Source organism: Callithrix jacchus, chromosome 8 (genome assembly GCF_049354715.1).
Source record: "Callithrix jacchus isolate 240 chromosome 8, calJac240_pri, whole genome shotgun sequence".
In the NCBI taxonomy this organism is placed as follows: Eukaryota; Metazoa; Chordata; class Mammalia; order Primates; family Cebidae; genus Callithrix; species Callithrix jacchus.
Genome location: NC_133509.1, coordinates 11,800,883 through 11,826,296, shown reverse-complemented (window position 1 = coordinate 11,826,296; position 25,414 = coordinate 11,800,883). Strand labels below are relative to the sequence as shown.

Sequence of the window (25,414 nt, the reverse complement as noted above, 5' to 3'; positions counted from 1 at the left end):
GCAGGGCACAGTCTCACATCTGTAACCCCAGAACTTTCGGAGGCCGAAAGGGGCAGATCATCTGAGGTCAGGAGTTTGAGACCCGCCTGGCCAACATGGCGAAACTCCATCTTTACTAAATTTTTAAGTATTTTGAGGAGACATATGAGGAGAAACAGGTCACTGTCTCCAGCATCAAAGGAATGAACCAAGATGTTGAATTTTGAAGAGCCGACCCTTTCCCAAGAAGCCTCCGCACTGTGACCTCACAGGACCTCCACCAGCACTGAGTGTCAGAGTTAAGGCATCTGAGGCTGGGCCACATTCTTGCAGAGGCCCCACTCAAAATGTGGCCTGGAGCGATCAAAAGATGATGTGGCAGCTCCTCACCAGATGTTCTGATCCCACTCTTGCCCCTCCATCTCCTGCACCTCCCGGGTTCAAGCAATTCTCTTGCCTCAGCCTCCCAAGTAGCTGAAATTGCAGGCACCTGCCATAATGCTGGGCAATTTTTGTATTTTTTAGTGGAGACAGGGCTTCACATGTTGGCCAGGCTGTTCTCTAACTCCTGACCTCAGGTGATCCACCCACCTTGGCCTCCCAAAGTGCTGGGATTACAGGTGAGAGCCACCGTGCCTGGCCTTTTGTTTTGTTTTATTTTGTTTTTAGAGGTAAGCTGTAGCTCTGTCACTCAGGCTGGAGTGCAGTGGTGAAATCATGGCTCACTGCAGCCTCTATCTCCTGGGCTCAAGTGATCCTCCCATTTCAGCCCCCTGAGGAGCTGCGATTACAGACACATGCCACCACATGCGGTTAATTTTTTTTCAAAATGGAGTTTTACTCTTGTCCAAGCTGGAGTGCAATGGCTTGATCTTGGCTCACTGAAAACTCTGCCTCCTGGATTCAAGCAATTCTCCTGACTTAGCTTCCTGAGTAGCTGGGATTACAGACATTCACCACCACATCTGGCTATGTTTTGTATTTTTAGTAGAGATGGGGTTTTACCATGTTGGCCAGGCTGCTCTCAAACTCCTGACCTCAGGTGATCCACTCACCTCAGCCTCCCAAAGTGCTGGGATAACTGGAGTGAGCCACTGCCTCTGGCATACCTGGTTAATTAAAAGTTATTTTTGCAGAGACAGGGGTCTCTGTATGTTGCCCAGGCTGGTCTTAAACTCCTAGCCTCACGTGACTCCCTCCGCTTTAGCCTCCCAAAGTGCTGGGATTATGGGCATGAATCACCATACCCAGCATTATTTTTTTAAAAAAATTAACTCAGTTTCAATTTCCTATTATAGAAATACCATCAAATACAAAATGTTAATGTTAAGTAGGATTTTGATGAAAAGGTGGCAAATCACAAAATCTCCCTTCCTTGATGCTTATTCATACCTCTTACCATTTTTTTTTTTTTTTGAGGTGGAGCCTCTCTCTGTTGCCCAGGCTGGAGAGTAGTGGCACAATCTCGGCTCAGTGCAACCTCTGGTTCACTGAAACCTCCACCTCCCAGGTTCAAGCAGTTCTCCTGCCTCAGCCTCCCTAGTAGCTGGGATTACATGTTCGCACCACGATACCCAGCTAATTTTTGTATTTTAAGCAGAGACAGGGTTTCACCATGTTGGCCAGGCTGGTCTGGAACTCCTGTACCTGCCTCGGCCTCCCAAGGCACTGAGATTACAGGCATGAGCCACCTTGACTGGCCCCTTAATACTTATTCATTGTAATAACATTTACTGTGTGCCTACTTTGTGCAATTACTAGATTAGACTCTGAGAATGAACCAAGATGAGACTCCTGCCATAGGGAGCTTCTGTTCTGATTTGGTGTGAGTTTGGGAGGAGAATATGCAGAGAAGCAATTCAATAAATAACAAGCTGATTTTTGAGTGTGATATCTGCTTTGAGAGAACCAGGCAGGATGAGGCAATGCAGAGGAGGACGATTCCCCCTTCACAGGATGAGGGAGAATTTCTCTGCAGAGGTGATGTGTGAGTTGAGGTCTGAAACATGAGAAAAATCCAGCAGTGGCGGGAGGTGTGGGAAGTCCATTTTGGGGAGGGAAGAGCATGTGCAATGATCCTGAAGAGGGAAACCACTTGGCATTTATGGGAGCAGAAAAGAAGCCCAGATGTCTGATGCACACAAGAGGAAAAGAATAGAGGTGGCAGGCAGGGTCAGATCATACTAGGATTTGTTTGTTTTTTTAAAGAGACATGGTCTCACTCTGTTACCCAGGCTGGAGTTCAGGGGGGCAATCATAGCTCACTGCAGCCTCAATCTCTCCTGAGTTCAAGGTGTTTTGTCATCTCAGCCTCTCAAGTAGCTGGGACTATAGGCATAAACCCCACCAGGCCTGGCTAATTTGTTTTTCATTGTTATTAGAGATGTGAGTTTTGCTGTGTTGACTAGGTGGGTCTCAAACTCCCAGTCTCAAGTGATCCTCCCATCCTGACCCCAAAAAGCACTGGAATTACGGGTTTGTACACTACATCTGGCCAAGATTGGGGTTTAAAAATGCTTTACTTTTAATTTTTGTGGGTACATAGTAGGTGTATGTATTTGTGGGGTACATGAGAGGTTCTGATGCAGTCATGCAATATGTAATAATCACATCAGGGTAAATGGAATACCCCTCACCTTAAGCACTTATCCTTTCTTAGTTTTACAAACAATTCAACTATGCTATTTTCCTTCTTTATTTATTTATTTTTTTTGAGACAGAGTGTAGCTCTGTCTCCTGGCTGGAGTGCAGTGGTGCAATCTCAGCTCACTGCAACATCCACCCCATCCCAGGTTCAAGTAATTCTCCAGCCTCAGCCCCCTGAGTAGCCAGGACTATAGGCACATGACACCAAGCCTGGCTAAATTTTGTATTTTTAGTAGAGACAGTGTTTCACCATGTCAGGCTGGTCTTAAACTCCTGACCTCAGGTGATCCTCCTGCCTCAGCCTCCCAAAGTGCTGGGATTACAGGCATAAGTTACCACTCCTGGCCTCTTTTAGCTATTTTAAAATATACAATAAATTATAGTTTACCATTATCACTCTGTTGTACTAAAAAGTACTATATCTTATTCATTCTAACTGTATTTTTGTACCCATTAATTATTTCTGTGCACCCCCTCCAGTCCACTACCCTCCCCAGCCTCTGGTAACTATCGTTCTACCCTCTATTTCCATGAGTTCAATTGTTTTAGTTTTCAGCACCCACAAATGACTGGGAGCATGCAAAATTTGTCTTTCTGTGGCAGGCTATTTTAGTTAACATAATGATCTCCAGTTTTACCCATGTTGTTGCAAATAACAGGATTCTATTCTTTTTCATGGCTGAATAATATTCTATGTGTATATGTACCACATTTTCTTTGTCCATTCATCTGTTAATGGACACTTAGATTGCTTCCAAATCTTGGCTATTGTCAATGGTGCTGCAATAAATATAGAAATGTAGATATTTCTTTGATATACTGATTTTCTTTTTTGGGCATATACCCATCAGTAGAATTACTGTGTCATAAAGTAGCACTCTTTTTAGTTTTTTGAGGACCCTTCAAACTGTTCTCCATAGTGGTTGCGCTAATTTACATTCCCACAAGTAGTGTACCAGTGTTTCCTTTGCTCTGCATCCTCATTAGCATTTGTTGCTGCCTGACTTTGGGATATAAGCCATTTAAACTGGGGTGGGATGAAAGCTCATTGTAGTTTTAATTTGCATTTGTCTAATGATCAGTGATGTTGAGCACCTTTTCATATACTCGTTTGCCATTTGTATGTCTTCTTTTTAGAAATGTCTATTTTGATCTATTGCCCATTTAAATCAGATTATTAGAGATTTTTTTTAATTGATTTTGTTTCTCCTGAGCTCCTTATATACTCAAGGGCTATTAATCCCTGGTCAGATAGATTCAGGATTCGGTTTTGTCTTTATTTTACACTCAATTCTAAACCATTAAATGCTGTCAAGTGGAGAAGTGGCATAATATTTATATTGGAAGATGACTTTGTGTATTTGCTGCCTATTGCTGTGTAACATACCAGCTGGCCATGGTGGCTCATGCCTGTAATCCTAGCACTTTGGGAGGCCAAGGCAGGTGGATCACGAGGTCAGGAGTTAGAGACCAGCCTGGCCAGCACAATGAAACCTCGTCTTTACTAAAAATATAAAAATTAGCCAGGTGTGGTAGCACACACCTGTAATCCTAGCTACTCAGGAGGCTGAGACAGGATAATCACTTGAACTCCGGAGGTGGAGGTTGCAGTGAGCTGAGATCAAGCCACTGCATTCCAGCCTAAGGGAGAGAGTGAGACTCTGTCTCAGAAAACAAACTAACACACACACACACACACACACACACACACACACACAGACAACAACAACAACAACAACAACAAACCACCCCAAGGTATAAAGTTACAATGATGCTTATTAGTCTTCTCACAATTCTGGAGGCTGACTAGACTCACCTAGGCAGTTCTGGCTCAGGATGTGGTTGCCTTCAAAAAGTATGGAGTTAGAATAGTCTCAAAGGTTTCCTTACTCAAATATCTCCTGGTGAATGTGGGCTGTCAGCTTGGGCCTCAGCTGGGGCTATCTGGTGGAACACCCACACATAACCTCCCTACATGGTCTGGGCTTTCTCACAAAATGGTGAATGGGTTCTAAGCGCACCCATCCCAGGACATAAAGCGAAGTGGAAACAGCATCATCTTTTATGACCTAACTTTGGCAGGTCATGAGCAACACTTCCACTGTATTCTACTTACAGAAGCAGGGCACTAAGTTCATATTCAAGGGAAGAGATGACAAGTGTAAAAAAATTTGCAGACAACTATTCACAATAGTGAAGAGTTAAAATCAACCTAAATTTCCTTCCACCAATAGAAAAAATAAAGAAAATGTGGCAGCCGGGCACGGTGGTTCACACCTGTAATCCCAGCAATTTGGGAGACCAAGGCAGGCAGATCACCTGAGCTCAGGAGTTTGAGACCAGACTGGCAAACATGGCAAAACCCCATCCCTACTAAATACACAAATTAGCCCAGTGTGGTGGTGTACACCTGTAATCCCAGCTACTTTGGGAGGCTGAGGCAGGAGAATCACTTGAAATTGGGAGGCAAAGTTTGCGGTGAGCCGAGATTGCACCCCTGAACTTCAGCCTGGGTGACAGAGTAAGACTGTGTGTCTCAAAAAAAAAAAAAAAAAATCAAAGTGAATCAGAGAATAAAAGAACTATGTTAAACAACTGAAAAAGGTTATGGAAATTGGAGATAGTAGTCTAACACTGGGTTGTCAAGTGGTGACCCTGAGTTAGAAAACCTAAAAAGAAAAGCAGGGCGGGGCATGGGGGCTTACACCTATAATCCCAGTGCTTTAGGAGGCCAAAGTGGGAGGATAGCTTGAGGCCAGGAGTTCAAGAAAAGTCTGGGCAACATAGCAAAACCCCATCTCTAGAAAAGTAACAAAAATTAGCCAGGTGTCATGGTGCATGCCTATATTCCCAGCTATATGGGAGGTTCAGGCAGGAAGATTTTTTGAGCCCAGAAGTTTGAGGCTGCAGTGAGCTATGATGACACCACTTTGTTTTAGAACCTGGCTGAGAGCCCAAGGCCCTGTCTTGAAAGAAAGGAAGAAATGTAAGAAGGGAGGGAAAGAAGGAGGGAGGGAAAGAAGAAGGAAAGGCAGGGAGGAAGGGAGGGAGAAAAAGGAGAGAGAGTGAAAAAGAAAGAAGGAAAGGAAGGAATACAGAGACAGGGAAGTATATAATCAGTAGTCAAAGGGCACACCATATACCTGGAAAAACTAATATAGAATGACCGGCCTAGAGCCAGCTGGCTAAGCTATTGAACTTCAATGATTAAAAAAAAAAGTACTCCACTGGCCTTTAGGCAGGAAAATGTAACACACATATGAGAAGAACTTCCAGCCAGCCTCAGAGCTTCCCATTGCCCCAGCCAGAACCAGATGACAATAGAGTCAGAACTTAATGAACTAAAAACAGGCAAAATGAATCAAGAATATTATCCCAAGAAAGATGTTATCCAAGCATACACACATTGGAGTATACAAACTCCAAAACACGCACCCATTTCAAAACTGGAAAATAGATTTTGAAGCAGCTGTGAGTGAAAATAGAAACTGGAGATTAAAATGAATTGTGACACTTCTACTTTTTTTCATAATTTTAATGAATGTTGAATGAAAAGATATCATTTGCACTTAGGCATTTATCTGAAGTTCAGAAATGTTCCCACCTTCAGCTTCTGTTTTTTGAGCTTCTGTTATATCAAACAAAATAAAAGTTACATATATTTAAACCAAAACACATACAAAATATGTAGTTATTTTTAATCAATTTATTTATCTAACTACCTATTTGCACAAAGAGTTTTGAATTAATTATCACCTTTTGTTTTTGAGGCAAAGTCTCACTCTGTTGCCTGGGCTGGAGTGGAATGGCACAATCTCAGCTCACTGCAACCTCCATCTCCCAGGCTCAAGAGATTACAGGCGGTCACCACAAAGCCAAGCTGATTTTTGAATTTTTAGTAGAGATGAGGTTTTGCCATGTTGCCCAGGCTGGTCTTGAACTCCTGACTTCAAGTGATCTGCCCACCTCAGCCTCCCAAAGTGCTGGGATTGCAGGTGTGAGATATTGTGCCCAGCTATATCACCTAATGTTAATAATTGTTTTTTTTTTCATAATTTATTACTTGCTTTTCTCTCTCTCCTCTCTCTCTCTTCTCTCTCTCTCTCTCTCTCTCTCTCTCTCTCTCTCTCTCTCTCTCTCTCTCCCCCTCTCTCTCTCTCTCGACAGGGTCTCACTCTGTTGCCCAGGCTGAAGTCTCAAACTTCTGGGTCTAGTGATCCACCTGCCTCAGCCTCCCAAGTAGTTGGGACTACCACATTACCATAACTTGTTTTTAATTTTGTATAGAGATGGGATCTTGCTATGTTGCTCAATTTGGTCTCAAATTCCTGACTTCAAGTAATCTGCCCACCTCAGTGTCCCAAAGTGCTGGAATTACAGGAATGTGCTACCATGCCCAGCCTCTTTGTACTTTTCTATAGGACTTGGATTTTATATAATAATTACTAATAATTTTTACAAAAGCCGTTGTTATTCTAAACTTTTTAAAAAATTAAGCAGTGATTAATAATGAGCTACAGCAAGTAGTATTTATTCAGAGCCTATTATATACTAGATATTTTGTATGTAGCAGACCACCTAATTGACATATCAAGGCAGGAATTATAATCTTTATTTTCCAGGAGACAAAACTGAAGCTTACAATGATTTCTTAACTCTGGAGTTACACAGCTGCTGCCAAAACACGTGCCCCTCCCAGCAGCCTGTCCCCTTCTGGTTTTATCAAATTCAACCCCTGCTTCTACCCCCACATCTGTGTGCAAGAATGTACACACACACGTTTCTGCAATATTCCATCTGCCTAGGCCAGGAGCTTGTCCTAACCAAATGCAATAACTATTTCCTGACCAAACCTGTTATTCAACATCTCTATGATTTGGGAAATAGTTTCTGATTTCACACTGATGAGGGTCACACTGAAGTCTCCAGAGAAGTAATAATTACAAAGCACCCTAATCTATGTGAAAGGGTATGATGTTCAGATATATTCAGCCCTTTGAGATGCTCTGCTGGAAGGTGGTTGAGGTGCAAAGTACTATTGACTCATGGTCATTAATATGGTCCATGGTCATTAATATTGATACTTTGTTCTTCTTTCATGTTTGTGCTAAGGGTGCTTTCAAAAGCTGGAAGAAGCTTATCAATTTCTAGGTATGGAAAAATCTCTTTCACAATGTGTATGTATGCTCTGAAAATACACCCACATATATTCACATATAAATATACACACAGTCTACATATATATTTAGAGTATACTAATTAAAAGGTAAATTCTTAATGATCCATGAAAAGAGAATGGCAGGCCAGGCGTAGTGGCTCACACTTGTAATCCCAGCACAGCAGGAGGTTGATGGGGAAGGATCACTTCCCCAGGAGTTTGAAACTGGCCCAGGAAACATGCTGAGAACCCATCTCTACAAAAAATATAAAAATTAGATGGGCATGGCAGCTTGTACCTAGGGTCCCAGCTACTCAGGAGGCTGAAGTGGGAGGATGACTTAAGCCAAGAAGGCAGAGGTTGCAGTGAGCTGAGATCACACCACTGTGCTTCAGCCTGAATGATAAAGCAGTAACTTGCCACGAAAAAAAAGAAAAAGGAAAAATTGGTATTTCAGGAAACTTTAAAGTATCTATATATTCACAAATGTATATAATCATAGCATATTAATCAAAAAGTAAATTCTTAATACTTCATGGCAAGCAAATGACAACACATTGAGAGGCCCAGGCAAGAGGATTGCTAGTGTCCAAAGTTTAAGACCACCCTAAGCAACAGAGTGTGAACCAACCTCTCAAACCAAATCAGAAATTAGTCAGGGATGGTGGCATATGCCTGTAGTCTACACTACTTAAGATGCTGACTTGGGAAAACCAGTGTAGGCCAAAAGGCCAAGGCTGCAGTGGAGCCACGATCACACAATGACATTCCAGCCTGGGAGGCAGAGCAAGACCCTAAGAAAAAAAAAATTAACTGTAAAAAATATAAAAAAACAAGACATGAAATGAGAAGCTACCATGTCCAGGGCAAAGACAAATAGCCCAAGCAGAGGCCCATTCCCCTCTGAAGCCCCAGAAGACAAGAAGAACCATGAGACACTAAATAAAAGAGACATCACTGTAAAAAGACACAGGCAGAATTTGCTACAGCTCTGTCAAAAATACACTCTCAAGGTTAAAAGTAGAGACAGGTGTTTCGCCAAGGCACACTGCTAAAAAGTGAACAAATGACAGTCCAGGGAAGCTTTGGGCCTTTTGATGCTCTTGACAATCAAAGATCTATAGAGCTGGATCCAGAAGAGGCCACTGTGAGTCAAGTGCGGGATAGAAAAAACCACCATGAGGCAGGAGATGAGCCTGGAGTGTCCACTAAGAGGCAGAAGATAAGCCTGCAGAGGCCATGGTGAGGCACAAGCTGGTATAAGAAAAGCCACTGTAAAAAAAAAAAGCTGAATCTTGAGAGGCAGATATGACACTGAGGATGGGGCTGAAGAGGCCACTGTGAGGCAAATGAAAGACCTGCCAAAACGGCTGAAAAACAGGTAGTAACAAGGCCAGAAACGGCCCATATAGGGAATAGCTGGGCTGAAGAGGATGTGGTCAGGCAGGAGCTGGGTCTGTCTGGGCCACCAGTAGGCCAAAGGAAGGCCTTGAAAACCTGACTTGAAAAAAACTAAAGTCTACAGAGGCTGATGGAAGCTGGGCAGGAGCTGGGACAAACATGGTTGTTGTGAAGCAAGAGTTGAGCCTGTAGACCCAGCGAGGAAGAAGAACTGGGCCTGGGGAGGCCTCCATGAGGGAGGCAGACGCCAAGCCTGGGTAGGCCAGAAGGGAGGCAGGAGCTGGGCCAAAGGAGGCCACTGGGAGGAAGGAGCTGGCCCTGGAGGGGCCCACGTCAGAAAGTTTTGCACCCAGAGAGGCCACTGGGAGGGCAGGAGCTGGGACTGGAGAGGACGATTTCAGGGCCATTTAGGCCTTCCGAAGCTACCAGGAGGAAGCGGGAGCCTAGCCGAGAGAAGCCAACCTGAGGAAGTTTGGGGCCTGGAGATGCCATCAGAGGGCAGGAGCTGAGCCTAGAGAGGGCCCCATGAGGCATGAGCTGGGTGGGCCTGGAGAGCTTGACTTGAGGACCTATCATGCCTACAAAGGCCACCAGGAGCTGGGCGGGAGTCGACTGAGTCCACAGAGGTTATTGCGAGGCGAGGCAGGAAGTGGGCCTGTAGACGCAGCCAGGAGGAAGAGCTGGGCCCAGAGAGGCTAACTTGGAAATGTTCTGGGCCTGGAGAGGATGCCAGAAAGCCAATGCTGGGCCTGGAAAGGACACCAGGAGGCAACAACGCAGCCTAAACAGGCCACTGGGAGGCCACAGCTGGGCCTATACATAAAGGCTGACAAAAAGGCAGGAGCTGGGCCTGAGAAGAGGCCATGGTGAGGCCAAGAGCTGGGCCCGGAGGGTCCACTGAGAGGCAGAGGTGGGGCCTGGAGGGGCCTACCACAGGCAGGAGCCAGGCCTGGAGAGGCCCACAAAAGGAAGCTTTGGGCCTGGAGAGGCCACCAGGAGGCAGGAGCTGGCCCGGGAGAGTCCATCAGAAGCATGAGCTGGGCCTAGACAGCTGGGCCATTGCAAGGGAGGACCTGGGCCTACACTAGAGGCCAGTGTGAGGTCAGAGTTGGGCCAGGAGAGGCCACCAGAGGCATGAGCTGGGCCTCAATGGGCCAGTGTGAGGGAGGAGTTGGGCCTGTGGAGGCAGCCAGGAGGCAGGCGGGAACTTGGCCTGGGGAAGCCGCTTCCAGGCAACAGCTTGTCCTGGGGAGGCTGCAGGGAGGCCAGAGCTGGGCCTGTCAAGGCCACCAGGAGGCAAACGTTAGGCCTAGAAAGCTCCACTTGAGAAAGCTTCAGGCCTACAAAGGCAAGCCTGCCAGGAGCTGGCCAGGAGCCGAGCCAAAAGAGGCTGTCATGTGGCAGGACTTGGGGCTATAGACGTGGCCAGGAGGAAGAGCTGGGCCTAGGGAGGCCGCCATGAGGGAGGCAGAGACTGAGCCTGGAGATGCAAACAGGAGGCAGGAGTTGGGCCAAAGGAGGCCACTGGGAGGCAGGAGCTGACCCTGGGGGAGCCCATGTCAGAAAGATTTGTGCCCAGAGAGGCCACTGGAAGGGCAGGAGCTGGGCCTGGAGAGGCTGACTGCACGGCCATTTGGGCCTGCCGCGGCCACCGGGAGGAGGCCATAGCCAGGTCAAAAGAAGTAAACTTGAGCAAGTTTGGGGCCTGGAGATGCTGTCGGAGGGCAGGAGCTGAGCCTGGAGAGGCCACCATGAGGCATGAGCTGGGTGGGCCTGGAGAGCTTGACTTGAGAAACTTTCAGGCCTACAAAGGCCACCAGGAACTGGGCAAGAGTTGAGTCGACAGAGTTTCTTGTGAGGTAGGAGGTGGGCCTGTTGATGTAGAGCAGGGCCTGAACTGGACGCCAGGAGGCAGCACATGGGCCCGGAGAGGCCGCAAGAGGCATGAGCTGTGTCCGTCCAGAGAGGCTTCCAAAAGGCTTTGAGAAGTAAAGTGTGGGTTCTGCAGAGGGTGTTCTCAAGCTAAAGCTGGGCCTTTACATGCCACTGAGAGACAGATGTTGGGCCTGGAGGGGTGAACTTAAGGACAGTTTGGGCCTATAGTGGTTGATGGCAAATGGGCTGGAGCTGGGCCAAAAGAGGTTTTTATGAGGCACCAGGTGTGCTGTATAGTCAGCTAAGACATATAGTTGGGTCTGGAGATGCCATCATGAGGCAGAGGCTGGGTTTTTAGAGGCCGATGGGAGGCAGGATCTGGGCCAGGAGAGGCCAACTTGAGAAGGATTTGGGTGTTCAGAGGCCACCAGGAGGCAGTAGGTGGGCCTAGAGAGGCTGACTTGAGGAAGCTTTTGGCCTGGAGACACCATTCTGGGACAAAAGCTGCACCTGGAGATGCTATTGTGAGGTGTAAGATTTGCATAGAGAGGCCAGTGTGTGGCAAGACCTGGGCCTATCCAGGCTGCCGGGGGACAGGCAGCAACCTAGCCATGAGGCAAAAGCTAGGTCTGGAAAGACCCCTGTGAGGCCATTGGGTGGCAGGAACTGGGCGTGTAGAGCCTGCCAAAAGGCAGGAGCTTGGCTTGGTGGGCCCATGGTGAGGCAGATGCTGGGCATGAAGAGTCTGCTGTGAGGCAGAGGTTAGGCCTGTAGAAGCAGACGGGAGCCAGCAGCTGAGCCTGGAGAGGCTGCTGGCATGTAGTAGCTTCGCCTGGGGAGGCTGCCAAGAGGCATAAGCTGGGCCCAAAGAGCCCAGTGTGAGGCAAGTGCTCAGCCTGGGGTGGCTGACTTCAGGAAGATTCCAGCCTGGAGAGTATGTCAGGGGGCAGGAGCTGGGCCTGTCAAGGCTATGAAAGGCAAGAGCTTGGAACGTAGGCTCTGCAGCGAGGCAGATGGTGGGCATGGAGAGTTTGCTGTGAGGCAGAGTTTGGGCCCGTAGAGGCCAATAGGAGGCAGGATTTGGACCTGGAATGGCAGACTTGAGAAAGTTGTCTGGTGAGGCCACCAGGATGCAGGAAATGGGTGTGAAGAGGCCACCGAGAGGCATGAGCTGTGCCTAAAGAGGCCAGTGAGAGGCAGGAGCTGTGCCTAAAAAGGCCAACTTGAGGAAGTTTTGGGCCTGAACAGCCTATCAGGGGACAGGAGCTGGGCCTGCAGAGGCCACTGTTAGCTGGGCCTACTGAGGTTAGTGTGAGGCAGGACGTGGGCCTGTCAAGGCTGCCAGGAGGTAGGTTGAAACTTCTTCAGGGAAGACCTCCATGAGGCGAAACTGGGCCTGGAGAATCCACTGGGAGACAAGAGCTGAGCTGGAGAGGCCACTGTCACTCAGGAGCTGGGCCTGTCCAAGCCATCGGGAGGCTGAACCTGGACCTGGAGAGCTTGACTTCAGGCAGTTTTGGACCTAAAAATGCTGCTAGGAGCTAGGCAGGAGCTGAGCCAAAAGAGATTGTTGTGAGGCAGGCACTGGCCCTCTAGGCACAGCTGAGAGGAAGAGGTGGGACTTGAGAGGCTGACTTATGGACACTTTGGGCCCAGATAAGCCACCCAGAGACAGGAGCTAGGACTAAAGAGGCCATTGTAAGGGAGGAGCTGGGCCTGCATGAGCCACTAACAGGTGAAAGTTGGGCTTCAAGAGGCCACTGAAAAACAGGAGCTGGGTCTTGGAAGGTGATCGTAAAGCAAACGCTGTCCCTTGGGAGGTCGATGAGAGGCAGGAGCTGGGCCTGGTGAGGTCGACTTGAGAAAGTTCTGGGCCTGGAGAGAATGCTGGGAGGCAGGAGCTGGGCCTAAAGAGGCCATTGTAATGATGAACCTGGGCCTGTGGAAGCTGCCGTGAGGCAGTAGCCTCATCTGCAAAGACTACCATGAGGTAGGGTATGGGCCTAAATAGACCATTGTGAGCCATGAGCTTGGCATCTAGCCAACTAGAAAAAGTTCTAGGTCTGGAGAGGCTGCCGGCAGGCAGGAGCGGAGCGAAAATATTCAAGCACGTTACATTTATTGGACACTATTTCCATTATTATATTGTAATATATAATGAAATAATTATAGAACTCACCATAATGTAGAATTAGTAGGCATGTTAAGCTTGTTTCCCTGCGACTAGATGGTCCCATCTGAGTGTGATGGGAGAAAGTGACAGATCATCAGGCATTAGATTCTCACAGGGACCACACAAACTTGATCACTCACATGCCTGGTTTGCAATAGAATTCGTGCTCCTAAGAGAATCTAATGCTGCGGCTGCTCTCAGAGAAGGCAGAGGTCAGGCAGGAATGTGAGAAACAGGGAATGACTGTAAATACAAACGAAGCTTCCCTAACTAGACACCACTCACCTCCTGCTGCGTGGCTCCTTACAGCTCCATGGCTCAGGGGCTGGGCACCCCTGCTCAAGTACACCCAAAAGGACCCTTTCCATGTCAGTCATTATGTTGGTCAAGTGCAGCAACCACTTTGCTCCCAAAGCATGTGCCTGAGCTGGCATTTCATCACAATCAACAGTAAGTGGTAGCTTGAGTCATTATAAGGTCAATTCTCGAAAATAACCAGCATCCCATTTCCCATTGGTAAGGAGCTCAGCACTGCCCCTTGAATAACCAAACCTATGCCCAAATATCATCTGCATGGGTCTGTCTCCTGGGACCCTTCGAGCATCAACTCTGTATTAGTCAGAGTCCAATCAGGAGACATAAACCACTTAAAAGTTTAAAGTGGTAAAATTTAATGCAGAGAATTACTCACTATAACAGGGGAACAGCATAGTGAGAAATTGGCTAGCACAAAGTAAAGAGAACTCTAGAGAATATATAGGACTAGCCAAGGCCAGGCATGGTGGCTTATACCTGAAATTCCAGCAACATAACAAGCCAATACAGGAGGATCGCTTGAGGCCAGAAGCTAGAGACCTGCCTGGGCAACACAGCAAGACCCTGTCTCTATATGAAAAAAGAAAAAAAATAGCTGGGTGTGGTGGTGCACACTTGTAGTCCCAGCTACTCAGGAAGCTGAAGACGGAGGGTAGTATGAGCCCGGGAGGTCAAGGTTACAGTGAGTTATGATTATACCACTACAGTCAAGCCTGGGTGACAGAGCAAGACCCTGTCTCAAAGAACAAAACAAAAAAGACAACCATTTACAGACAGAAAAGAAACAGCTAATAAGCTAAGGAAAGATGTTGAAATGTGACAAATAAATAAAACAACATGAGGTCTTTTACCTATTTTAAACAATCTTTTAAAATAACGTATTATAATACCATGTGCTGGTAAAGGTACAGTAAAATGGGCATTTTCTTATATATGGGGGGTGTTTAAATTGTATGTAAGCCTTCCAAGGTAAAGCTTGGCAATTTTTTAAAATAGTAGAGATGGTCACTGTCTATGTCTCACCATACTGCTGGCCTCAAGCAATCCTCCTGCCTTAGCCTCCCTCCTTATACGTAATGCTGGGATTATAGCTGGGAGGCACCCAAAACCCTGTCAATTTATGTCAAGGGCAATGAGAATGTCCATTTACCATGACTCACAGTAATCTCACTGTAAGGTTTATTGCCGAGTTAAATCAGGAAACGGAGACCAGAGTAAAAAAGTAAAAGCCAATTTATTCAGCTCCTGGGCAAGGTTCTATGGTCCGGGAATGGGACCAGAGAAGTCGCTCTTCTCTTCTTAGAACGTGGGGTTGTATAGGAAGTGGATGTAGTTGACTGGCTGCGGGGGAAAAAAAGCGGAGGTAGTCTCATTGGTTATGAAGGGACTGGACACGGACGAGGCGAGCCGCCATTGGCAGCCAGGCGAGGCTGCTGGCAAGTGGGCAGGTTGAGGACATTTAGGGCAAGCTGCCATAGGGCAGGTCTTGGCGGGATTTTTTTAAATTTCAGTGGTGCCGAGTGCATAGTTTGCTGATGAGTGCAGGACTGAGATTGGAATGCGGAAATAGGTGTGGGGAGCCCCCGTGGAGAGGCCAGATGCTGAGTAATGTGCGCAGAATGATGACTTGGTTTTCAGGCACGGAGAGGAATGGGTGTGTCCATTTGGCCTCCGGCAAGGCAACCAGCCTTTCATTCACTTCTGGAAATACCTTGGGAGACAATTCAATCTAAACAAAAGGTCATCTGCAAAAACAGTGAAAATCTGGGAGTAATTTATGACAGAGTGAGTGGTTAAATGAAATAAGTAACAGTTATAAGAAATTAAATTGGTATTTATAGGCACCTGGTAAAAGATCAGTTAATGTTAGTGCTAGTTTTTGGTCGTTTTGAGAAAGGGTCTCAATCTGTCACCCAGGCTGGAGTGCAGAGGCCCGATTATTACTCACTGCAGTCTCAGCCTCCCTGGACCCAAGTAGCTAGGACTACAGGCACATGCCACTGCAGTAGGCTAATTCATGTATTTTTCCATCGGGATGGTGACTTCGTTTTTTACTGTGGCCTGTCTCAGACTCTTGGCCTCAGGCCACCCTACTGCCTCAGCCTCCCAAAGTGTTGTGATTACTGGTGTAAGCCATCACACCTGGCCAGCTGGTACTCTTATTATTCCATTCAATTAAAATTTATTTGGCATTAAAACTATCATTTGCAAGGATATGGAACAATATGTGTCCTACAGCATAATTATAAAAACATATACAGTCATCCCCCAGTATAAAGAGAGGATTAGTTCCAACCCCTCATTCAGCATATACCAAAATTCATGCATACTCACGTTTCACAGTCAGTCCTCTGGAACCCACATATAGGAAAAGTCCAAATATTGGTTGGGCATAGTGGCAAACACCTATAGTCTGAGCCATCTGGGGAGCTGAGGTGGGAGGATCACTTGAACCTGGGAGATCATGGCTACAGTCAGCTGTGATAGCACCACTGCCCTCTAGCCTGGACAACAGAGCAAGACCCTCCCTCAGGAAAAAAAAAAAAAAGTTAGAAATTTTAATGAGGTCTGTTGGGGAAATATGCCATAAGCAAATTATAAATTTGTAGTGGGGAGATCCCATAAGCGCTGAGGCAGGAGCAAAAGGCCTCAGCCTATTTCCATACAAATAATGCAGAAAGTGATTAGAAATAAAACCATAGTAGTTATTAGTTATTAATATCTGATCTTAGTTATTCATAGGTGATCTTAATTCTTTCACTAATGCCTCTCAGGTCAGAAGTGTGAATCTGAGGTGACACTGTGAAATAAATGACACTAAGGCAAGATGCTTTAAGCCCTCTGTCATGCCCACATAAGCGCTGCTGGAGGGTGCCTTGGCTGTGCAGCAGCACCAGTGCTGTGAAAGCACGCACTGTTTAGCCAGCTAGGGAAGGAGATGTGCAAAATGGCTGAGACAGCTCCTTCCTGGGGAAGTTAGGAGAAAAACTCCACTTCTCGAAGTTCTTGTGGTAAGGCCTGATGGCTGTCATGTTGGCCTGCAGACATCTGGGGGCTTAAATGTCTCTATGTGATGCTGTGCTTCAGTGGTCACATTCCATGTTGACTCTTATGTTCTACTTCTGCACCTGGTTCCTTTTGTCTTAGAAAAGATAATCAGTAATAGTAATATAAATCTTAAATGTTTTAGCTTTTTCTTGATAAGTATGGGAAAAGTGCTGATGCATTATGCTCTTTACCTCAATTCAGGTGCCAGAACTTCCTGAGCCCCTACCTGAATCACATATGATGTACTTGACCCTATCACTGCCACACCCTACCTACCCTGCCCCCAGTCTCCACCATGCCCTACCTACCCAGCCCCCAGATTTGCAACTCAGAAGTGAGAGCCTCCCGGCTTTCAGGACCACGGCTGGTCTCCGAGATTTGGGTAGCAGTGGACCCCTGGGCCCCAACTCTCTTTTTCTCTGTATCTGTTTCTTGTGTCTTTTATTTCTACAAATTTTCATCTCTGCACCAGCCAGGAGTGGCTCACAGAACCCTGTAGGGCTGGACCCTATATAAATTAATGAAGCAAATGGTGATAAATTAGTACAATTGACTTTCTAGAGTTTCTAACAATAAAGGTAAGAAAAATGCAAAACACAAAGACAGAGCATAAAAAAAGAAATGAGGAAAGCATTCCACGTGTATAATAGGATGACCCTGGCCATGTTTGTGCAGCAGCAGTATGTCACGTTATGACATACCTTGGAGAGAAGTTAACAGATGAGAAAGTTGATAAAAATGACCAGAGGATCAAAATACTGATAGCTGTAAGTAAACCACGAAGACTCTCCCGAACTGATGTCAGAAAAGGGGGAATATTATGGTGTGTGCTGAAATTCCTTTACAACATTGTTTACTTGCCTTTTGTTTGTTGGTAAAAAACGTGTCTATTAAAAGTTCTTCTTGCTGTCAAAAGAATATGTGGGATTAAATCATTAGAATTGATTCTTCCATTTTTTTACTTTTATCTTCCTGCCATCATCCCCCAGTCTTTCTTTCTTTTTTTTTTTTTTTTCCCCCAGTCTGTCATTTTTATTAAGTCTGCAGAGCTGGGTTTTTTTTCCCCTACACACAACAAATACTTTCATATAATCTAGGATAATAAAATAGTTGAACAACTTTTTTTTTAAGATTTATATCTATATAGAAACAATCGGTGGAACTCCCCACCTCAAAATGAAGGTGTCTAAAAACAGTGATTCATCCGCACCCCCCAGTCTTTCTTTAGAATTTTTATTTTTTTAGAAAATTGAACAAGTGCTTGTTGTGGTGGATCACACCTCTAGGATGGTAGGCAGGGGTGGAAGGATCACTAGAGGCCGGGAGTTTGATACCAGCCTGACCAACAAAGTGAGAACCTATGTCCATAAAAATTTTTTTTAATTAACCAGGTGTCATCATGTATACCTACAGTCCCAGCTAGTCGGGAGGCTGAGGCAGGAGGGTCCTTAGCCCAGGAGTTCAAGCCTGAAGTGAGCTGTGATTGCACCACTGTACTCCAGCCTAGGTGACAGAGTAAGACCCCATCTCCTAAAACGAAAAAGAAAGAAAGACAATAGATCAAGTAGCAAGTTGTATGTGTCTTACTCTGAATATTTCTAAATATAAGTTTTAAATCTTTTGGGGTCTAGCATACCTTTACATTTTTAAACTTTATATAAGATCTCTAAGACTTTTTCTTTGTATAAAGTTTAAAAAATAGACAAAATTTTAAAAATATTTTTATTCATTATATATTAATAAAACCATTATGTGTTGATATAACTAATACAAAACAAAATTTTTAAAATATTTATTATTCATTACATATTAATAATCAAATTGGCTGGACATAGTGGCTTGTGCCTATAATCCTAGCACTTTGGGAAGCCAAGGTGGGCGGATCATCTGAGGTCAGGAGTTTGAGACTAGCCCTCCAACATGGTGAAACCCTGTCTCTACTAAAAATACAAAATTAGACAGGTGTGGTGGCAGGCACCTGTAACCCCAGCTACTCAGGAGGCTGAGGCAGGAGAATTGCTTAAACCTGGGAGGTGGAAGTTGCAGTGAGCCGAGATTGTGCCATTGCACTCCAGCCTGGGTAACAAGAGTTAAACTCCATCTTAAATAATAATAATAATAAAACCATTACATGTTGATATAATACTTTCTTTTTTAAGACAGAGTTTTACTTTTTCACTGGGGCTGGAGTAAAGTAGTGCAATCTCGGCTCACTGCAACCTCTGCCCTATAGGTTCAAATGATTCTCCTGCCTCAGCCTCTGAAGTAGCCTGGATTACAGGCATCCACCACCATATCTGGCTAATTTTTGTATTTTTTTAATAAAGATGATGTTTTGACATGTTGGCAAAGCTGGTCTCAAACTCCGGACCTCAGGTAATCCACCTGCCTCATTCTCCCAAAGTGTTGGGATTGCAGGCATAAGCCACTATGCCCAGCCCGATTAATATATTTTTAAAAACTCTGATTAGTCAGGCAAGAACACTGGGCAGGGGTCTCCTCATTTCCAGTGATAAAAACCCCAGTAGACGGTTCCAGAGTTGCAAGGGCTGCAGAGCCAAAAGGCTCTGACTTGAGATTTCATTATTTTATTTGTATTTCTATTTGTATTGTGAGACAAGGGCCTGTTCCATGACCCAGGCTGGAGTGCAGTTGTGCACTTATAATAAGCTCACTGCAGCCTCAACCTCCTGGGCTCACACCATCTTCCTGCCTCGGCTCCCCAGTGCTGGCACTACAGTTGAGTGCCACCATACCTGGCTATTTTTTTTTAATTTTTTGTAGAGTGAGGAGTCTTGCTATGTTGCCCAAGCTGGTCTCAAACTCCTGACCTCAAGAGATCTGCCCACCTCAACCTCCTGCGAAGCTGAGATTACAAGTACACATCACCATGCCTAGCTATATATATTTTATTTTATTAAATATTGAAAAATATTTTTGTAGAGAAGAGGTCTTGCTTTGTTGCACAGGCTGGTTAGCGCACTATGACATTAAAAAGGATCCAAGATATTTATAATATCTAGTGTTAACACACTATGATATTAATGAAATATCCATAGTATTTAAAAATCTAGTGTTAACACACTGATATTAATAAAATATTATATTTATAATATCTAGTGATAATGTGCTGATATTAAAATATACATAATTATTACATTCTCTAGTGTTAAACACTATGATATTAATGAAATATCTATGATATTTATAATATCTAGTGTTAACACACTATGATATTAATGAAATATCCATATTTATAATATCTAGTGTTAACACACTATGATATTAATGAAATATCCATAGTATTTAAAAATCTAGTGTCAACACACTAAGATATTAATAGAATATAATCTTTATAATATCTAGTGTTAACACACTATATTAATAAAATATCCATGATATTTAAAATATCTGGTGTTAACACACTATGATATCAATAAAACAGTTATGGTATTTATAATCTCTAGAGTTAAAACGGTGTTAACCCACTATATTAATAAAATATATGATATTTATAATATCTAGTGTTAATATACTATGAGATTTACAAAATATCTACAATATTTGTAAAATCTAGTGTTAGCATATTAATGAAATATCTATGTTATTCAAAAAAGCTAGTGTTAACACACTATGATGTTAACATCAATGATACTTATATCATGTTAAACACTGATATTAATAAAATATCCATGATATTCATAATACCTAATGTTAACACACAGTGTTATTGCAGTTTAATATTAATGAAATGTCCATGATAGTTATAGTATCTAGTATTACCACAAAGTGTTAAACAGTTATTAATAAAATATCTGTGATGTTTATAATATCTAGTGATAACACACTATATTAACACATTATGTGTTAAACAGTTATTAATAAAATATCTAGATATTTACCATATCCAGTGTTATGCTAAGATATTAACAAAATATCTTTGATGTTTATAATATGTAGTGTTAACACAGCGTGAACACACTATGATATTAATAAAATATACATATTTATAATATCTAGTGCTAATACCCAGTGTTAATATTAATGAAATATCCATGATCTTTATAATAACCAGTGTTAACACACTATATTAATAATATACCCATGATATGTATAATATCCAGGGTTGGAGGACTCAAGATGGCGCTGTGAGAACAACCCAGGATTGAAGCTCTCGCTGGACGCACGGAGAGGGTGAGTCGGGGAAGCATTTCCATACGGATCCTAGTTGCCCACAGAACGGGGAAATTCCCAGGTATAAAAGAGACGCGGGACACCAGGCAGAGGTCTCCGCTGGCGTAGCCGGCAGCTGGTGCGGCTCCGGCCTGCGCCGAAGCGCAGAGGCGCTCCACAGCGCTCCATACAAAAGCGCACTGTTACGGGTGCCCTGTTGAACCGGCAAGCTAAGACCCGAGAGGGCTGAACTTGAGACTGAACGGGTCTTGAACTGTGACCCAGCCCAGGAAATCCCAGGGACTCAGCGTTTGGGGGAGCGCAGTGCGACAAACAAAACGGCGATTCCAAATGCTCCCGGTGAATAGGTTTTTTTTTTAAAGTGCAGCTCCGCGGGGGAGGGGCGTCAGCCATTACCGAGGCAATCAGCCCCTACTGAGGTACACGCCCATTGCTGACGCAGCCTGCCGTTGCCGAGGCAACCAGGTACAACAGAGAGACTCCACCGCAGGGCGTAGCCCGAGGCAACAGGGCGGAGACCACAGCAGAAGGGCGGAGCCTGCAGGAAAAGGGCGAACCTCACACCAGCAGGGCGGAGCCTCGGCAGGCAAAAAGTGACTAGACTGCCTCCTAGCTGGGCAGGACAGTGAGGTGGACACTCACAAGGAAAGCCCCAACCCCCCCCCTCCGAGACAGAGCATCTGAGGAAAAAAAAGGGGTTTTCTTATGAGTTAGGTTACAGCAGAACTAAACATAGCAGCCTAGCAGCCCTGAATGAACAACAGAGCTCACAGCTCAGCACTTGAGCTCCTACAGACTGTCTCCTCAAGCAACTCCCTGACCCCTCTATATCCATAAGACTGACATTCGGCAGACATCATCCTGGGACAAAGACAGCAGAAAAAGAAACTGGTAGCATCCCTCGCTGTTCCACAGCCGCTACAGGTGCACCCCAGACAAGCAGGGCCTGGAGTGGACCTCAGCAGTCGTACAGCGAAGGGGCTAGACTGGTAGAAGGAAAACCAAGTAAAAGAAATACTCCATCATCAACAATCTGGGTGTCCACTCAGAGATCCAATCAAAAAGTCAGTAACTACACAGACGACAGGTGGATAAATCCACAAAGATGGGAAGAAACCAGCGCAAAAAGGAGGAAAACACCCGAAACCAGAACACCTCGCCACCTAGAAAGGACCAAAACTCCTCACCAGCAAGGGAACAAAGCTGGACGGAGAATGACTGTGACGAAATGACAGAATTAGACTTCAGAAGGTGGATAGTGAGAAACTTTTGTGAGCTAAAAGAACATGTTTTAAATCAACGTAAAGAAACTAAGAACCTTGAAAAAAGATTTGAGGAAATGATAACAAGAATGGATACCTTAGAGAGGAATATGAATGAATTAAAGGAGCTGAAAACACAATACGAGAACTTCGCGAAACATGCACAAGTTTCAATAGCCAAATTGACCAAGCAGAAGAAAGAATATCAGAAGTCGAGGGTCAACTCAATGAAATAAAATGAGAAACCAAGATCAGAGAAAAAAGCGCAAAAAGGAATGAACAAAGTCTCCAAGAAATGTGGGACTATGTGAAGAGACCTAACCTACGTTTGATAGGCGTACCAGAATGTGATAAAGAGAATGAATCCAAGCTGGAAAATACTCTGCAGGACATTATCCAGGAAAATTTCCCCCACCTAGCAAGACAGGTCAACACTCAAATGCAGGAAATACAGAGAACACCACAGAGATATTCCGCAAGAAGAGCAACCCCAAGGCACATAATCGTCAGATTCAACAAGGTTGAAATAAAGGAGAAAATACTAAGGGCAGCCAGAGAGAAAGGTCGGGTCACCCACAAAGGGAAGCCCATCAGACTCACAGCAGATCTCTCGGCAGAAACTCTACAAGCCAGAAGAGAGTGGGGGCCAATATTCAACATCCTTAAAGAAAAGAACTTTCAACCCAGAATTTCATATCCAGCCAAACTGAGCTTCAGAAGTGAAGGAAAAATAAAATCCTTTGCGAACAAGCAAGCACTCAGAGATTTTTGTCACCACCAGCCCTGCTTTACAAGAGCTCCTGAAAGAGGCACTACACATAGAAAGGAACAACCAGTACCAGCCATTCTAAAATCACACTAAATGCCAAAGAGCATCAACATAATGAAGAATCTACAACAACTAACGGGCAAAACAGCCAGCTAGCATCAAAATGGCAGTGTCAAACTCACACATAACAATATTAACCCTAAATGTAAATGGACTAAATGCACCAATCAAAAGACACAGACTGGCAAATTGGATAAAAAGCCAAAACCCAGCAGTGTGCTGTATCCAGGAAACCCATCTCACATGCAAGGATACACAAAGGCTCAAAATAAAGGGATGGAGGAAGATTTACCAAGCAAATGGAGAGCAAAAGAAAGCAGGAGTTGCAATCCTCATCTCTGATAAAATAGACTTTAAAGCAACAAAGATCAAAAGAGACAAAGAAGGCCATTACATAATGGTAAAAGGATCAATACAACAAGAAGAGCTAATGATCCTAAACATATATGGACCCAATACAGGAGCACCCAGATACATAAGGCAAGTTCTTAACGACTTACAAAGAGACTTAGACTCCCACACAATAATAGTGGGAGACTTTAACACTCCACTGTCAATATTAGACAGATCAACCAGACAGAAAATCAACAAGGATATCCAGGGCTTGAACTCAGACCTGGAGCAAGCAAACCTGATAGACATTTACAGAACTCTCCACCCCAAATCCACAGAATATACATTCTTCTCAGCACCACATCATACCTACTCTAAAATTGACCACATAATTGGAAGTAAAGCACTGCTCAGCAAATGCAAAACAACTGAAATCATAACAAACAGCCTCTCAGACCGTAGTGCAATCAAGTTAGAACTCAGAATTCAGAAACCAACCCAGAACCGCACAGCTTCATGGAAACTGAAAAACTGGCTCCTGAATGTTGACTGGATAAACAACGAAATGAAGGCAGAAATAAAGAAGTTCTTCGAAACCAATGAGAACGAAGACACAACATGCCAGAATCTCTGGGACACATTTAAAGCAGTCTCTAGAGGAAAGTATATAGCAATAAGTGCCCATATGAGAAGAATGGAGAGATCCAAAATTGACACCCTATCATCAAAATTGAAAGAGCCAGAGGAGCAAGATCAAAAAAACTCAAAACCCAGCAGAAGACAAGAAATAACTAAGATCAGAGCTGAACTGAAGGAGATTGAGACACGAAAAACCCTCCAAAAAATCAATAAATCCAAGAGCTGGTTTATTGAAAAGATCAACAAAATAGACAGACCACTAGCCAGATTGATTAAAAAGAAAAGAGAGAAAAACCAAATAGATGCAATAAAAAATGATAAAGGGGAAATCACCACAGATTCCACAGAAATTCAAACCATCATCAGAGAATATTACAAACAACTCTATGCGCATAAACTAGTAAACCTGGTAGAAATGGATAAATTCCTGGACTCCTGTGTCCTCCCAAGCCTAAACCAGGAGGAAGCTGAAACTATGAATAGACCAATAACAAGGGCAGAAGTCGAGGCAGCAATTAAGAGCCTACCACACAAAAAAAGCCCAGGTCCAGACGGGTTCACAGCCGAATTCTACCAGACACACAAAGAGGAGCTGGTACCATTTCTTCTGAAACTATTCCAAATAATCCAAAAAGAAGGAATCCTACCCAAATCATTCTACGAGACCAATATCATCCTGATACCAAAACCCGGCAGAGACCCAACAAGAAAAGAAAACTTCAGGCCAATATCCATGATGAACATAGATGCAAAAATCTTCAATAAAATATTGGCAAGCCGATTGCAACAGCAAATCAAAAAACTTATTCATCATGATCAAGTAGGATTCATCCCAGGGATGCAAGGCTGGTTCAACATACGCAAGTCTATCAACGTAATTCACCACATAAACAGAACCAAAAACAAAAACCACATGATTATCTCAATTGATGCAGAGAAGGCATTTGACAAAATTCAGCAGCCCTTTATGCTAAAAACCCACAATAAACTCGGTATCAATGGAACGTATCTCAAAGTAATAAAAGCTATTTATGACAAACCAACAGCCAATATCATACTGAATGGGCAAAAACTGGAAGCATTCCCTTTGAAATCCGGCACTAGACAAGGATGCCCTCTGTCACCACTCCTATTCAATATAGTACTGGAAGTTCTAGCCACAGCAATCAGGCAAGAAAAAGAAATAAAGGGTATTCAAATAGGAAAGGTGGAAGCCAAATTGTCTCTATTTGCAGACGACATGATAGTATACCTAGAAGACCCCATCACCTCAGCCCAAAAACTCCTGAAACTGATAAGCAACTTCAGCAAAGTCTCAGGATATAAAATCAATGTGCAAAAATCACAAGCCTTCCTCTACACCAATAACAGACTTAAAGAGAACCAAATCAAGAATGAACTGCCATTCACAATTGCTACAAAAAGAATAAAATACCTTGGAATACAACTCACAAGGAACGTAAGGGACCTCTTCAAGGAAAACTACAAACCACTGCTCAACGAAATCAGAGAGAACACAAACAGACGGAGAAACATTCCATGTTCATGGTTAGGAAGAATTA

At 44.3% G+C, this 25,414-nt stretch overlaps 1 pseudogene across 1 annotated transcript in view; it reads right to left on the bottom strand.

The window, feature by feature from the left end:
• The window catches only part of LOC108588795 (uncharacterized), a 46,635-nt pseudogene that overhangs the window by 8,472 nt on the left and 12,749 nt on the right, over positions 1-25,414 (bottom strand). Inside the window, exons 3-8 of the transcript XR_013521695.1 lie at positions 18,007-18,125; positions 17,457-17,501; positions 15,882-16,001; positions 12,754-15,292; positions 12,279-12,467; positions 4,442-12,236 (exon numbers count right to left, since the gene is read on the bottom strand). The product of XR_013521695.1 is annotated as an uncharacterized LOC108588795 (transcript). The remainder of the gene's footprint in view (positions 1-4,441; positions 12,237-12,278; positions 12,468-12,753; positions 15,293-15,881; positions 16,002-17,456; positions 17,502-18,006; positions 18,126-25,414) is intronic.